This window comes from Mesoplodon mirus, assembly GCF_964341445.2.
Source record: "Mesoplodon mirus genome assembly, chromosome: 16".
NCBI lineage: Eukaryota > Metazoa > Chordata > Mammalia > Artiodactyla > Ziphiidae > Mesoplodon > Mesoplodon mirus.
The window spans coordinates 63,645,559-63,661,531 of NC_138992.1; the positions used below are offsets into that span (position 1 = coordinate 63,645,559).

At 45.2% G+C, this 15,973-nt stretch overlaps 1 protein-coding gene across 13 annotated transcripts in view; it reads left to right on the plus strand.

Moving 5' to 3' along the window:
• Positions 1 to 351: 351 nt before the first annotated feature.
• Positions 352 to 15,973, plus strand: part of NCOA2 (nuclear receptor coactivator 2) — a 275,806-nt gene continuing 260,184 nt past the window's right edge. For 5 of the 13 annotated variants that reach the window (XM_082601461.1, XM_082601460.1, XM_082601463.1 and 2 more), the window contains exon 1: positions 352 to 814. The gene's annotated coding sequence lies outside the window, so the exon portion shown is untranslated. Of the gene's footprint in view, positions 815 to 1,058; positions 1,181 to 1,262; positions 1,325 to 1,790; positions 2,365 to 3,015; positions 3,116 to 4,907; positions 10,349 to 15,973 lie in introns of those variants that run through there. The other 8 variants (XM_082601468.1, XM_082601471.1, XM_082601469.1 and 5 more) reach the window with 8 other exon arrangements.

The window sequence follows — 15,973 nt, forward strand, 5'->3', positions numbered from 1 at the left end:
TTGATGGACGACGGGCGCCTCCAGGGCGCAGCAGCAGACGCGGGCGTGCGAGGTGCGCCCTAGGGGTGCAGGCTGCTGGCCGAGGGGCCCGGGCGGAGTGCGGGCGAGAGGTCCCTCCCGGGGCGAACCTGGCACTGGGCTCTCTCCGATCTTCGTGTGGGGGCATCTGCCCCGCCGTCTGCAGCCTCAAGATCCCACTGCCTCCACTCTGCAGCCCCGGCCTGTCCCATCCACTCGTTCTTTTTGGCACTGCCCTTTGCCCTCCCATGGAGTCATCTGTTTACTCTCCCTTCACTTCCAGTCACCCATAGGTCACCCTCCCTCTACCACAGTCACCCATTTTGTCCCCTCTCCTTTCTCTCCTCACTCTTCACCTCTCCCCAGGTCGCCTTCTTAGAGGGCTCCGCCGACGGAGATGCTGCGGACCCCGCGGCCAGGGTCTGCTTCCCGGAGAACCCTCCGTCCACCTTTGCCCCCTCCCCGGGGGTGCGGGACGCAAGTTTCCCTTCCGTCCTTTTCCCAGTGACAGGACTTGGCTGCGGCCACGGCCAGGGAGGCGGGGGGAGGGACTGCCTGGCTCCCGAGCCCCCTCCCCTGATCGCGAGCTCTGCGCGGTCTGTGTGTCTCTCGGCAAGTGCGGAGACGCGGAGGAGGAGGAGGAGGAGGGAGTTGGGGGAGGATCTCCATTGAAATAAACAACCAGGCAGCAGTTATTAACACGGGAACATGGCGGCCGCAGCCTCAGCCACAGCTTCGGCGGCGAAGGTCAGCGCCGACGGCAGCCGGCACCTGACGGCGTGACCGACCCGAGCCGGTAACCGCGCCTTCCCTGGGGGCCGCGAGGGCGGGCGGGAGGCGGGCGGCGGGCGGGGGGCGCCGCGTCCCCACCCCCGGCCGCGTCTGCCCTTCCTGCGCCGAGCCGGGCAGAGCCGCGCGCCGCCGAGAGGGCTGTTTTGTGTGCGGCGACCGCTGCCCCGGTGCGCGGAAAACGCGAGTTGCATCGCGGAGGCGCCGCGAGGCTGGGGAGTTGGGGCTTGGGGGGTGGGGAGGGCGGGAAGCGGCAGGGAGACGCGGAGTCCCTGGGAGAGAAAGGAGGCGCTCCAGCGCTTTGCCAGAGCTCGGGAGACGAGTCCCGGAGCGCGAGGCGGGCGGAGGCTGCAGCCCGCGGCGCCGGCGAGAGGTGAGAGCCGAGGCGCGGCGGGGAGGCCGGGGGCGCGGGCGCGGCCCCCGCCCGAGGAGCGAGGCGCCCGCCGCCCTGCTCGGTGCGGGCCGGCGAGGAGCGCGTCTCCTGCGCCCTCGGGGGACGCGAGGCAGGGGCGGAAAGGTGAAGCCGAAGGTGCATTCTTTCATGGAAACGCGGAGCGACTGCTGCGCAGGGTGGGAGCCGGGCGAGGGGAGGCAGGACTTGGGAAGTGCTCGGGGGTGTGTGAAGGTGAAGCGCCGTGTCAGGGGCGGCCGACTGGGTGAGACGCCGGGAGGAGGGGATCCGCGGCCCGGCAGCCGGGCCGGGCCCGTGTCAGCGCCGGGGGTGGGGGGCGAGGGGCGCCGCGCGCCGCGGGCGGACGGGAAGGAGCTGTGGCGGGCGGGGCGGGCGGCGCGCTCGGGCCGAGCAGGCCGGGCCGCGGTGGGGGCGGGGAGCCGGGGGCCGGACCGCGGCGGCGCCGAGCCCGGCTCGCCCCTGACTTAACTTTCTGGGTGCGGGCGTGTGTGCAGGAGGCGCGCAGGGGCCGGGGCTGGGGGCGGGAGGCGGTCCGGGAGGTTCCGGGTTGGCTCGCCAGCGCCCCCTTTTCTCTCCCCCATCTCCCCGCCCCTGAAGGGACAGGCCCTCAGGGCCCCCAGGCGGGAAGCGGGAGGGGCCCTCCCGGCTGGCTCGCGACGGTCACGCCCCGGCCCGGGGGACACTTCTCTCTCGGGCCTCCGGGGGCTGCTGGGGGAGGGGGTCAGGGTCTTCGCTGCGCGCAGGAGCTCCCCGCCCCCCGCCCCTCCGGGGAGTCCCGGAGGCGCCTCTTCCGAGATCGGGGGTGGGTCGGTCCCTGGTTAACTGGTCCCTCCTTCTTCCCCCTCCCCCTAGTGGTTTCCGGGGCCTGCGGGACCGAGGGGCGGGAATCGGGGTCCGAGCGCCCTGCACCGGCCCGGAGCTGGACCGGGCCTAACGCCGTCCGGGTCTGTCACTGGTAGGGGAAACTTTCCTAAACCGGGGACCGAGCCTGAACGCCCTCCTCCGCCACCTCGTCCTCTAATCCCACTCCCACTCCCACTCCACCTCCTCCAAAGCCTTCCCCTCCCACCGACCCGAATCTCGTTGCGTTTGACTGATGGGACAGTGAGCCAATCGAAGGCAGGGAACTGACCTGCCGGGTGTCGGTAAGCCAATCGCGGGGGCTGGAGGAAGGGAGGGGGCGGGGCTTCTTCCGGACCAGTTAGAGAGGAGTTGCGCGCGGGGCGGGGGAGTCATGGAGACGCCAAGAGCTCTCCACTCTTGCACATCCCTGGTCACCCGCTCCTAGATCTGTGGGGTAGCGTCACTTACGGGGGCTCTGACCGGGGGAGGCAACGTAGTTTGCACGAGATACTGTGTATCTCTGGTACCACCAGAGACGTTGTCTTAGACACGACGAAGTCTAAAAGGCACTTAAGATGTGGCAGTAACTGTCCGAGGCCCGTTTCTAAAATGGCATATACTGTAGTGATCGCGTTCTGGACCTCAGCGCTCGGTTTACGTGCTGAGGACCATAGGAGTTATATGTTTATCTCTATCTCAGTTTCACTCAGCTACTCCAGCGTGGGGACAATGAAATTTGAAAGGGTTCTCTGAAAACGAAGGCATCGGGAAAAACTCACGTCAGTTGATTATTGGGAGTGTAAAGCATCATTGTTTGTAATGGTTCCTTGATTAATTAGAGCGCCAGTTTCCAAAGTACACTTGGAAGTTCGGTGTTTGGGATGACATTTAAAAAAAAAGTTGTGGTTTATGGTATGCATTTTTTGTTTTCTGTTTTTTTGCTCTTTTTTAAGTAAACAAAATGAAGTTAAGAACCAAAGCATCACTTTGAAACCTAAAGCGTTGGTATTTAAGGAACAAGCTGGCCAAAGAATATTTGTCTACAGAAAGAAAGTGAGTAAAATGTAGTTTGTCAGATTACTCCCACACAAAAGATTCTTAAAAATAAATTATTTTAGTTTGCTTAAACACTCCTGAATGGTACAGTGTGTGGGTACTTTTTTGGTTTTTGCAAGGTTAGGAGACATCTTTGGTTATTTTACACTGCTGGCTACAGTCTAGTGACTTCCTCAACTCTTGACTTTTCAGAATAGGGAGGATAGGTCTTCGGTTCTCTGTAAAGATCACAGGTTGCTCTGCAGGAATAGCAGTGTTTTAAAAAGACAGCAGCTGCTGCTGCGATGCTTTGTGTGTGTGTGTGTGTGTGTGTGTGTGTGTGTGCGTGCGCGCGCTCCTGTTCTTTGTTGGGGAGGTTAGTGCACATTGACAGCAGCAAGGCTCCTTTTTCCAACTGGAATTTGTAGAATCTTTGGGAGTTCAAAGAATGAATAATATTAGCTTGAGAATACATCTGTTCATTTTGTGATGAGTATCCCATGAATTTAATCTTGGGAGGGATTTGTTTTGTTTTATTTTTTGAGGCATTATGTGCGTGATACTTATGTATACTGGTTTCTTGAGCTTTTAATAAAACTGGGTTACTAAGAAAGAATTGAGGGGTCTGTAGTTTTAGGGAACAGTATTTACCATGAATTCCCAATCCAGTATAATTGTAAGTGTTCGTATAAACACTTTGCATAAACACCAAAATGCATAAACAATTGCATTTTGCTCTAGCCCTTGAGGTGTTATTTTAGTGATAAAATAGTAAAAACTGTGAAGTTAAAACAAACATTTAGCTGCTAGAAGTAGGGAGTGTTATAAATTAAACAACGTTCAGAATTTGACAACATTCAAAACCGCCCCGTCATTAGTTAATTTAGCTACTGAAGGCCGGCCACTCTGACATGTGTCTTGTGTATGCACAAGAGCAGCACATTATTTTGCTCCTTCTCTACAATAATCCTTGAGAATGTTCTCAGATTCTTGGTGGCAGTGAGTAGCAAGTCCCCTAATGCCTGCTAGGGGGAAAAAAAACCTCTCAAGCATATGGAGACATCTAGAAAAAGATGTGCATCGTCAGCTGTGATTCCATTGTGTGCTCTCAGACTGGATCTGAGCCTTCTTCCTCCAGGGAATTTCAGTCTTAACAGAGGAGTTTTAGATGTCAGGATACTGAAGCAGAGGTTAGAAAAGAGCTTACCAATTATGAATTTAATATTTTTTAGATAGTTTAGCTCTGATTTTAACCCTTCATTGGTTAAATGTAATTTACATGACCTTTGCTCAGTGTTAGAGACGCATTTTACTAGAAACCTAAAATGTAAAGATCAGAGGGGAACTTGGGCTGCGGTGTGAGCGCATAAAGGGGCAGTGCTCCTTGGTTGGCTTTATCTTTAGTTGTGTCTTATTAAAGCTTTGCTAGCCTCAGAAGCAAGGACCTATGAACAGTGCTTTCGTTACACACCCTATATTTAAGGATTCAGTACCTTAGCTGTTTCAAATCACATCAGGTTGAAATGTGACCCATAAGTTGACAGCTTGGATTTCTTAGGAAAAATTGTTTGTGTTGAATTGAGTTTAAAAGGGATGCTTTTAAGCAGTCATTAGGATGTTGGGTACCAAAACAAAGGGGGGGCTCTTTAAACAATTTTTCTAGAAGATTAGTTTTCTGAAATGCACAGTGTGTCCTTATTTGATATTTTGACCATTATTATGTCACGATTGAAATTATTTAAATGCATAATTAATGCTTCACTATTTTTATAGCAAAATTGCTATTTAAGAAATTGTTAGCTTTTCAATGTTTTGTGTTTATAGTTTTGTTTGGTAATTTATGTTATTACATGCTCTATCAATTTTAAATTAAGAGAATAGGAGGGAGAAAATAAGTCAGTTGCTTTAAGGCGTTGGTCTTTTATTGCAGTAAATCATAAAATGAGCAGCGAATCAGGATCTTTCCCCCAGTGAAATAATCAGACTATGTTTACATACTAATAATGAAAACCATTTAAGGGAAGCAGAACGAACCCCTTACTCAGTTTTTTAATACACTTTCGTATTGCAGGCTAATTTTACCTCTATGCCTTGTTTTCTAAACAAAAAAGATTTTGACATTTGTGTTTATTTCCTTTTTTGTTTTTTACAGGCTTGTAGAAGGGTTTATGAATCGTTAACTGTAGAAAGAATATTATGTCATATTACTCTTTAAAGTCTATTGAAAGTAATGTCTGGAAAAGCCGTACAATACGGTTTTAGTGTCACAGGCCCTCAATTCAGACAGTATAAAGAAAACACATACTTTATGGATTCTAGATACTAATATCTAAACAGAGGTGAGAATGTGACTTTTGTGGATATTTTAGAAACGTATGTAGTTTTCCTAGCTGTTACAAAACTGAGGCGAGGGTGATTATGAAAAAGTGGAAATCTTAAAGGTTGTGCTATGAAGGTATCTGAAATTAAACGACTACATGGTCTGCAGTTAAATCATAATACTCTTGGCTGTTAGGGCAAAGATTTTATGTGTTTATCCTATGAAATGTTCATCAGTGACCACATTTCTGGCTTCCAGTGGCTATGATGACATAATGCAATTGTGGAAACATTGACTCTAGGACACTTTTCATTTGTTTCTCTAGTTGGAAATTTCTAGAGAAGAATTAAATAAGCAGGGAACCTATGGCAGTGTTTGACTTACCTGCTTTTGAGGCTTTTGGCCATAGAATCTTAATTTTAAGAAAGTAAGAGAGGAGAGCTACTTATAGGTAGACATTATTAGCAGTAATTAAATAGTTATTAATACTTAAAGGTTCTGAAAGAAAAAACAATTTTTACTTTGGGTGTCAATTGATAGATGCATGGAGAATTGAAGTTAGCATGTTAATTCTGTCAGAATTTATGTTTTTTTAGGCAGCCAATTGTGCACTGTTAGGAGTTCCTGATGGAGTTCCCCATGGCCAGGTTAACTCTCATTTTGGGCTTTTTAGATCTTGTTTTTGCATCCTTGTCTCGTTTAACCATTGTTTCATTTGTGTGTTCAGTTATTTGTTGAGTTTTGAGTGTCTCAGCTTTGGCAGTTTACTTTTATAGTATAAACCATCCATTGCAAATCCTGTGATTAAAGGGGGAACACACAGTGGGTGATGATTTTTTTTGGTGGGGGAAGGGTGGAAAGGGATGTGCTCACCTTAATTTTCAATTTGCTTTCATACTAAAGATCTATTCTTTTAATGTGTTAATTTTAATTATATAAGCTAGATAATTCTGCTTTGATTTGGGTTTGGGTTTTTTTCCCCCCTGAAAATAGGATTGTAATGTTTATAACAAAAAGGTTGTTAAATGTCCCCCTGACTGATTAGCTTATGATTAAATAGATTTCGTTTAATGAAGGTATGAATATTTATAATTAGTTTTGTTTTTATTTCCCCTGAAATCATGTTATGTGTGGTCCGGGTGGCAACCTATAGTTTGGGTGAAGGTGACAGGGCAGTCAGTGACCTCCGATTTCTATGGATTGTCTGTGCCTTGTTGCTGCTTTTAAGGCTAACGTATCCTGGGCCTTACTTACCACTGTAGGTTTCTAAAGGATGGAAAACTCCCTTGCACGGCCTTTCACAGGTCTTCTGCTGTGGTTGTCAGTTTTTCTAGACGTAACTCATTCTTGCTCTTGACTAAAATGTCAGCACTGGGCGAGCAGCACCAGAACAACTGAAATGCTAAGAGCAGCTGTCACTGAGCGCCAGCAACCTGTTAGGGGCTTTTTGAGGCGTGCTCCATTCCTCCATTCGTGCCACAGTCCTGTGAAGTAGAGGTTACCTTCATTTTCCAGGAGGAGATGAAGCCTAGAGGGGATTAAGTCGTGCCTCTGAGCAAAAGTTCGGGGAAAAAATTAACCTTGACCAATGAGTGGGGAAACAAATCATAAATATCAGAGGGAATGGTGAGTCTGAGGACAGTCTTCCTGGTCAGGATCTGATAAAGCAAATGTTTGCAGGTCGTTAGAAGGCTCTCAGTCTGGTTGTTTGGTTTGTAAAAAGGATGAACAGGTTTGAATAGATCCAGTCCTGCAAATTCTGTAAGCCTGTGTCTCCCAAACCCTTGCCTCAAGGCAAGCCTATACCTGGACAGTCGATACTTATCTTAAGATCTATAAGCAGTCTCCAGATTTTTTAGTCATCAGCCCAGAATTTCACAGTTCCTAAATTGCAGGATTCTTTCTTGTCTTTTAATTTTCAAAAAGTAAGAATGGTAATGGATGAAGTCAAAACAGGTAACCTTTCCTGAGTGCGCACTCAAAACCTGGTGCCCTGCTAATGAGGCGCCCTTGCTATAGGCTCCTGTCTGGTTCTCACTGGAAGACAGTGAGGGAGGCGCTCTTGTCATTCCTCTTTCACAGTTCAGGAAGTGGGGGCGCAGAGCTGTCACATAACTCGCCAAAGGTCACACAGCCCGAGTGCTGGAGAGGAATTCGCATCCAGGCCAACGTTGCCCCTTAGCCCTGCCTTCTTAACTTGTGTTCTTGTTAGCTGGTCGGTCGGCCGCACTTCCTCGCAGCCTCGTGTGGATGTGTCCCATCCAGTGCTTTGTGGAGATAACACAGATCCGTCATTCTCCACTAGGGAAAGGGAAAGGGAAAAGGGGTAGGAGTGTATTTTGCAAAAGCACATTCAAGTTGCCTATTGTTTCTCACAATCAGAAGCTCAGAAAATAAGCTTGAGAAAACTCCATTGTGGGTGAGAGGTAGAAAAGAGATGGAGAGAGCCCTCTAGATAGAGCTTTGGGACCAATGAAGCACTGGTATCGATATTCGGCTTCTTGTTCCTTTAATGTATATTGAATTCTAGCACGCTTAACCATTAGGTGGTAATTGTGTGATGTATGTTTCGCAGGGTTTTTTGCAACCCGTGTAGCATGGGTGACTCGGTGTTGAGATACTGTAGTCCCCAGAGGAGGCTGGTAATATATTCAGTCATCTGACTTCTGCTCCGCTATTTGTGGAATTCTTCTGTCTGCTCAATTGTTTGCTGGGAGCGGGGAGAGCTTTCAGGGAACTCTCACCTGTGCACGTGCGGGGCTCAGCAGTGCACTGCTTTTAGCGTTCCAGCTGCCGGGTCTGAAGCCCTGTTGTCCGCGATGAAAATATAAGGCATGGTATTTTCTATTACTCATTTAGTGGGTCCACAGGAAATGTGATGCCACATCTTCCAAGGCTTGCAGGGTGTGAGGGGGCTCTGGGAGTTCCTGTCGTTGCTGACTGATTTCTGTCCCTGGAAGCACCCGTCTGAACGAGTGGTCTTTTCTGGCAGGTTGTTCCCACTTATAAAATCAGCTCAGGGATCAAAGATGAAATGACTTTCCTTACCTTGGGCGGTACAGTAGCACTTGTAGGAATATTTAATATTCATTTAGCTTAACATTTCTAATTCTCCTGTTAATATGCTTAATAATGAAAAGCTTTTCAGTTATTGTCAAAATGTAAATTGAACATTGAATTGCATATTTTAGAGGAACCTACAGCTTTACTTGAGTCATTTCTAGAGTCAAACTAAATGGAAAATTTAGATAGTTACTTGGAAAACACATTTTTAAACATACATTTTTAATGTGCTTGTATACATATATTTAAAAATAGATTTTTTTTCATATATATGCTTGTTAGGTAATGACCTCTGGTTATTGTTGGAACATAGGTGGCGAATTCTTTCACAGGTATTTTTGATTCCTAAATAAGGAATATGGAAGTTCCTGACTAAAAAAATCTCAATGTCAGAAGTGTATGAATTTCTACCAGTTTAACATAATAGCATTTCTTGACATTACAGAAGCTGGTTGTGATAGTTAGGGAGCTGGGCAGTGGGGACCTGCGGGTCCTGGAGGCGATTCTGTGTCCTGTACCTGCCACCTTGTGCCTGCGGCCCCTTGTGGACATCGGGTCTGGTGTGCTGTGCTCGGAGACCGGGCCTTCGAAGTGAGGGTGGAGTGATAAACAATAGCACAGCTTTGGACTGCCTCAGTTGGGTATAGATCTTTGTAGACTTTTCTCTGCCTCCTGTTCTCCTTCTTCCCTGGCTTCCTCGGTTGTTGTTGCTGGGTTGTTTCCCGCCCCCCAAAGTTGAAGATGGAAGATGGGTGGCAGTGAAGGAACACAATCAAGATTATGGGGGAGTGTGTTACTATCATTAGTTTTTCGTTAAGTATTTCGTGTCTGATCATGATCTGCAGTTTCCCTCTTTATCTCTGCTCACAGCACTTGGTGAAGGAGCTGGCTATTTGTTAAGGAAGCCGTTAGGTTGAGGACAGATCACGTAACAGGCTGGCTCAGTAACTGGCTGATTTGTTGTTCGAAGTTAGTTGCTGCACAAGGTAGTGGTCCAGCTGACCAGGGGTACTGAGCCTCTGTTGTCTAATAGTATTGAGGATTACGTTCCCTAGCTTTGCTGTATTCTATTTCTTCCCTGTTTAAGGATATTGTTACAGGCTCTATCATGTTAGACGTCTTGAAAATGTTCATTAGATTCAAGTGGTCAAAATGGTTATAAGTTGGAAATATTAAGATGATTTAAGACGGGTGAAAATTTTAACTAATCCCTAAAGCCTTAGGAAAGCCCACCTCTTTGGAGTTTCTGGTAGTGTATTGTGTTTTCAATTTCTGTATTTCTGTTTTGAGACTCGCGTAGTGTTCCTATTGCTGTTTTCAGTAAGATGAATGAATATCTTGATTGCTTAAGGTTTTCTGTAAAAGTTTGGTATAGAAATATTTATTCCATTAAGAAATGTCGTTTTACTGTATTCTAGCACCACCAGAAACTTTTCTAAATGAACAGGTAGTAAAAGTATCGGTAAAATCTAGTGATGGGGCTGGACGTTACAGAAAGATCTATTTATGCTGTACTACCTTGTATTTCAAACAAGACGTGTGGACACTTAAGAATTTTAATAAATTAGAGGCTCTAAGCTGTTAAGTATAACACAAGAAAATGACATGATATTCACTGTATCCTGAACATATTGACAGTGACAACTGACAGCAACAAAAGTCAACAGAATGCCTGGACATTGAAGGACATTAGAAAACAAAACTGGAGCGCTTGCCTTCTCTGGGTAAAGGGCACTCACATCGTAAGAACAGCATCCTCGTAATCATTGATGACCTCATCGTGATAGTAAATATCTCACTTTGAGAAAAAGCATTCAGGAGAAAAGAGAGTCAGGAGACGGTGGGAAGCCCAGGTTTGCTGGCTCGAGGTGAGTGAAGGCTGGGGCAGGATGGAGCTGGACTGGGTGCATATGGCCCGGCCCTGTGTGCAGTGCAGGCCGTAGGGCCAGCTGGGACCCCTGTAGGAGAGGTCCTCGGCTGCTCCCTGCCTCTTCTCATGGTCACTGGAGGCAGGCCCGGACCCTGTGGTGGGGAGAGAAGAGAGAGCCTGTGGTAGGTAGAGCTGGTCCCAGGGCATTGAGGCCCCAGAAGCTCTCCTTCACGGTAGCTGTCTGCATCCTGATCTCGCACCGGGAGCTGGCCGGCTCCCATGTGTAGAGTCTTCTGATGAGCTGCATCCTTAATTCTGGACCAGGTCGGTGGTCCTGATGGCCCGCTCCCTTCCACCCCAATGCTCTGTATTACCAGACTGAGCATCTGGGGGATTCTCTTCCCCTTTTCAGGTGAGAAGTGAGGGGACTGCTCCACCCAATAGCAGGTAAAGACCAGGTAGGGCAAGGGAAGGCCTTCTGGGGCTTGTGATTTTCAGAGGCTGAGCTCCTTGCCTTCACCTGGCCTGGCCCTCAGATGAGTGAGGGAAGCCAGTGCCTTTGCACCAAGGGATAGAGACGGGTTTCCTGGTTATGGAGGCCCTCTTCATTCCCTACTCAAGAAACTTCCCGGTGAGGTTCAGGTGTCTCTAGCAGCCTCATCCCAGGCTTTCTGGGCCTGCCTCAATGATTCGTAGGTGTTTACTCTCTTGGAGAAAGGGATTGAGTGTATAATGAGGAAAAAGAAAAGGAAAGGCGTTCAGAAAGAAACTGGGAGCGGCCCATAGAGGAGTTGCTGCGTTGAGTCCAGGCTAAAGAGGTTAGGACCACGCAGGTGGAAAATATCAATGCAAAAGAGTAGCCTTGCTTGAAATCTGTAAATTAATGAAGGTATATATAGAGTAAATCCAGAGTAGCAAATACATGCCCTTGCAGCTTGAAAGATTTTTAAGGATGGACTATTACATTAGTTTATCAGCTTGATCAAACCAAGTACTCAACTTACAGTACTTGTTACTTTAAGTGGAATAGGCAACTTACACAGGCTTTTTGGGGAAGGTTTAAATGAATAAACGGAGGGCCATAACATGTTAGTAAAACACATTACAAGTTTTGATGCACATTGTTTGGAGTTTAACATCAAGGAGAAAAACCATCACATAAAATGCTTTGACAAATCTGGCATTAAAATTTCTGTTGTGTTCTATAAATATGCTTAAAATGACTATATGCACTGGCTTATTGTCTGAATGATACAGGTACAACAGGGAATGGTACCTGTTTTCTTATGGGTTTGCTAAAATTGGGGGAAATAGTAAGGATGGAGTCTATATGTTTGTGTGTGTGTATATGTATACACATATATGTATTTTTTAAAATAAATTTGTTTTATTTATTTATCTTTGGCTGCATTGGGTCTTCATTGAGGTGCGCGGGCTTCTCACTGTGGTGGCTTCTCTTGTTGCGGAGCACGGGCTGTAGGCACTCAGGCTTCAGTAGTTGTGGCTCGCGGGCTCTAGAGCACAGGCTCAGTAGTTGCGGCGCATGGGGTTAGTTGCTCCGCGGCATGTGGGATCTTCCCGGACCAGGGCTCGAACCCGTGTCCCCTGCATTGGCAGGCGGATTCTTAACCACTGGGCCACCAGGGAAGGCCACATATATGTGTTTTTTCATTCATTTTCCCTCTCCTCCCAATTAGTATACAGAGCAGCTTAAAGTCTTTCCTTTTTAAACTGTAGTTTGGGCTGACTTAAATTCTCCTTCTGTACTGTAAGTCATTAATAGACTGATCTTTCCAAAATATCCCTTTTATAATAATATAAGTCCCCCCACTCACTACAGAAAGACATTCCCAGACGCTTACTAGATGGGTCTGTCACAAAGCCGTTTCCCCCATTTCTACTCTTTGCATGAGCCTTTGTACCTGTTAGTCTCTTCTTCCTGGCCTGCTGTGAACATGTGTTGATCACGCAAGCTCATGCTCTTTGATTTGCCTAGAGAAAACTAATGAGTTAGTCTAAAATTTAAGAAGCAGTTCTTTGATATAAAACTCAATTTGCTGGGAGTTTATATTATTGATCTCAGTTCACAGCAAAGTGTACAATCAAAACAAAAAGAGAGATGGAATCCAACAATATCTAGAGGTTATTAGTCAGTTGCTTATTACATTGATTACAGATTTTACAAAAAAATTTGCTGTAGAACAAGAAGGAAGTCCACTTACCTTTGAATCAGAGACAGTAAAGACTTACATTTTTGGTGGTGTTGCCTCAGTAAAACTGAACATTTTCTGCACCCAGACTTACTAACTTTTCCCCTGCCGAATATTTTGACACTGTAATGGGAAGAGGGATTAATAATCTCAGTTTATAGTGGAAAGAGGAGAAAAAAGGTAAAGAAAACCTTGGGGAAATTCAGTAGTTCTGGAAAGGTAATAAAACAAAACCAAACGCAAAGTGTAGGGTCGGCACTTAAATACTTCCATTGAAGAAGTGATCAAAAAGAGAATGGAAGCATCACTTGAAGGGTTGATGTCTCAATAGATAAGTAATGAAATTCTACAACTATCAAAAGAACGAAGCCTCTACAGGCCATACATTAATAAATACTTGTGACAAGACCTGGAAAAGTATTCTCAACTTTCTTCCCAAATCTCTATTTAAACAGCAATTTTTTTACTTTGTGGGGTCATTTTATTTGCAGAATAAGTCAGAACGTGATCTGTCTGTCATCTGTTCAGATTCTTTCATCAACCAGTTATATATTAAGTAGTAGAAACGGTATACAACCCCAGTGGAAAAGCAGGGCGGGGCTTTGAGATGGGCAGTGTCATGTCTCTCTTTTTCTTAGCTCCTGTGATACTTCCATAATGTGGTAGAACAAGTGGTTAAATAACAGCTATTTCAGTGTTGTGTGTGCTTTTTCTTTCTCCCTCTTTCCCCGCTCTGTGTGTGTGTGTGTTTGTGTTTGTGTATGTGTGTGTATGTATGTGTGTGGCGTGAACTATTTGGAAGTAAGTTACAGATGACCCTTTACTCATAAAGCACGTCGCTGTAAAATAAAGGCATCACTTAGGTAATAGCATACAATACAACTATTAAACCTAATAAAACTTTGTTTTAAACCTAAGAAAACTTATATCATCAAGTATCAACTGTCTTCTTTCAATTTTCCCTGTTACCTCCAAACTGTTACAGCTGTGGGTTTCAAACCCCAGGATCTAATCAAGCTCCTCCATTGCATTTGGTTCTGTAGTCTCTGTTAATACTCAGTAATTCCCCTAGTTTTTGTTGGTTGGTTTTGTGGTTCTTTAGATGTTGGCTTTTTAAAAAGTGTTTATTTTTTTTAATTAAAAATTTTAATTGTGATAAAATTCATATAAAATTGACCATCTTACCCATTTTTAAGTGTACAGTTCAGTAATGTTAAGTGCATTCACATTGTTGTGCAACCAGCCTTCAGTTTTTAGACTTCAGTTTCTCCAGAAGTGCTAAGAAATTAAATTGTTAAATACGTTAATGGATTTGATCGGGGCTAAAGAAGAGCCTAACTGTTGAGAACTTACTGCTTGAGATAGTAACATCTTAGGGTGTTTCCTCGGCATGGCCCCTTCCGAAGTCTCTGTAGGTTGGGGCCAAGACATACTTTCTACAAACACATCACAAGGAGATTCATAAAAGTAACGCCGTGAGACGTGCAAACACAGAGGCAATGCCCGTCTATGAGAACGCTTACAGTCGGAGAGTTTGAGGACTTTTTTCCTCCTAGGAAGCAGTAGATTCCTGTTTTAGGAACAGGACGGGGGTTGAGATTGAGACATTCATTTCATAGCACCCTTGGCTAAATAGAAAGCTTTTATATCAAACACTTCTTTGGAGTGACATTATAGAGAGAATAGTTTCCTGGGGTTTTTTGGAGTGTGGCAGCTTAGGAGACACATGAGAGATGTCAACAATGGGAAGAAAAGTGGGACTGTACGTAGGCCTTTTAAATTAACAACTCAGGGCAGTTTGGAGGGGACTAGAATTTAAATGACTCAGAAATCCCGTTTTCTGATTTTTGGTGTTTTGCAAAACTTTTCTGAAATGTCTTACAGGCGTACTAAGGGATATCCTCCTTGTTCTTGCCCTTTTATGAGTATTGTACTGCTTTTTTTAAAAACCAGTGTTGGCGGTGGAAACATTGTAAATCAACTGTACTTCAATTAATAAAAAAGATAAATAATACATTAGTGTGGTTTAAAAGAAATATATTCATGCATGTCTTTGCTCAAGCTTGCAGAAGGTGCTTGAAGAGCTTATTAAAATAAACCAAACTAAATTAAAAACAAAAGGAAAAAAAACATTGGCCTGTTGGAGAGGGTTGGACAGACAGTACTGTGGTTGTTTCTCAGTGGCTCTGTGCTATGTCCCAAACAGATACGGTAGCAGTTTGGGTCAACTGGGAGGAAAGTACTTCGGAGTTCTGAAATGTAACCAAACAGGGGCATTAAGGACAGGTGGCCAGGGTAGGGGGTGGGAGTGGGCAAAAATAATATAAAGAAAGTCGTATTACTGTAAAAGAGTGGCTATACAAAACATTCAGCACATGAGGCCTCGTGTGTCTAATTTTTCTGGTTCTGGTTTTTATTCCTTTGAGCACCTCAAAATTTAACATTAGTCATTTAGGAGAAGATACTTTAAAATGTGTAGTATTTCCTTATTTACTAAACTGACTTGGGCTAAAATTCACTCAGTGTCCATGAGATCTTTTAAGATGTTGATCTGTTTGTCTCGCCACTAAGTCACTGTAAACCATAGACCTCTCACTACCAAGCTCTAGCTTAACTACTAGACTTGCCTTTTTCTGTCTGTTCACTGGAGGTTACTTTTTGTGTATCTGTGTGTATGTTTAAAATTTTTTATTTAATTTAAATAACAGTCCATTTTCTCCTTACTGATTTTCTGCACTTTACCTGCCGTGGGTTTGGAGTTGGGAGCACAAAGGTTAAAAAAGAAATAGGCCCTATCCTCCAACGTCTCACAGTTTAGGGAAGGAAGGAGACATGTGGACAAGTAATTACAGTACAATATATGCTTTAGAATAGAAAATTGTATTAGAAGGGCTGGACAGACATTTTATAGAAGCAAACAGTTCATTTTGTGAGATGAGGAAAGCTGCTGTACTGTTTGATTTGAGCCTCAAGGGCTCATGGAGATTTCATCAGAGGAGAAAAGGCATTCTAAAGAGAGACGTGCTTAGGGTGAAGATAGAAAATATTATATAGTATGTTTCTAATTCCTCTTATTTTACATGCACTTTTAGTAAGATCTCTTATCAGTAAAGTGAGTAATCTTTAGAGCACAGAACTGGGGATATTTATTTTGAGCCGTCAGAAAAAAACTTTTTTATTCTTTGTCTCCTTTTCACTTCTTGCTTGTGTTCTGAATTAGAGAGTTTTGTTTGCTGTTGCTGCATAATATACCAGCCGAAAATTGGTGGCATTCTGCTCACAAATGTTGTGGTCAAGTTGGGAAAAGGCATGATGGACACAGTTTATCTACTGCGTGATGTCCTGTGTCTCAGCTTGGAAGACTCAGATCCAGGACTGAGTGAATGGCTCAGCACTGGAATCAGTTGAAGGCT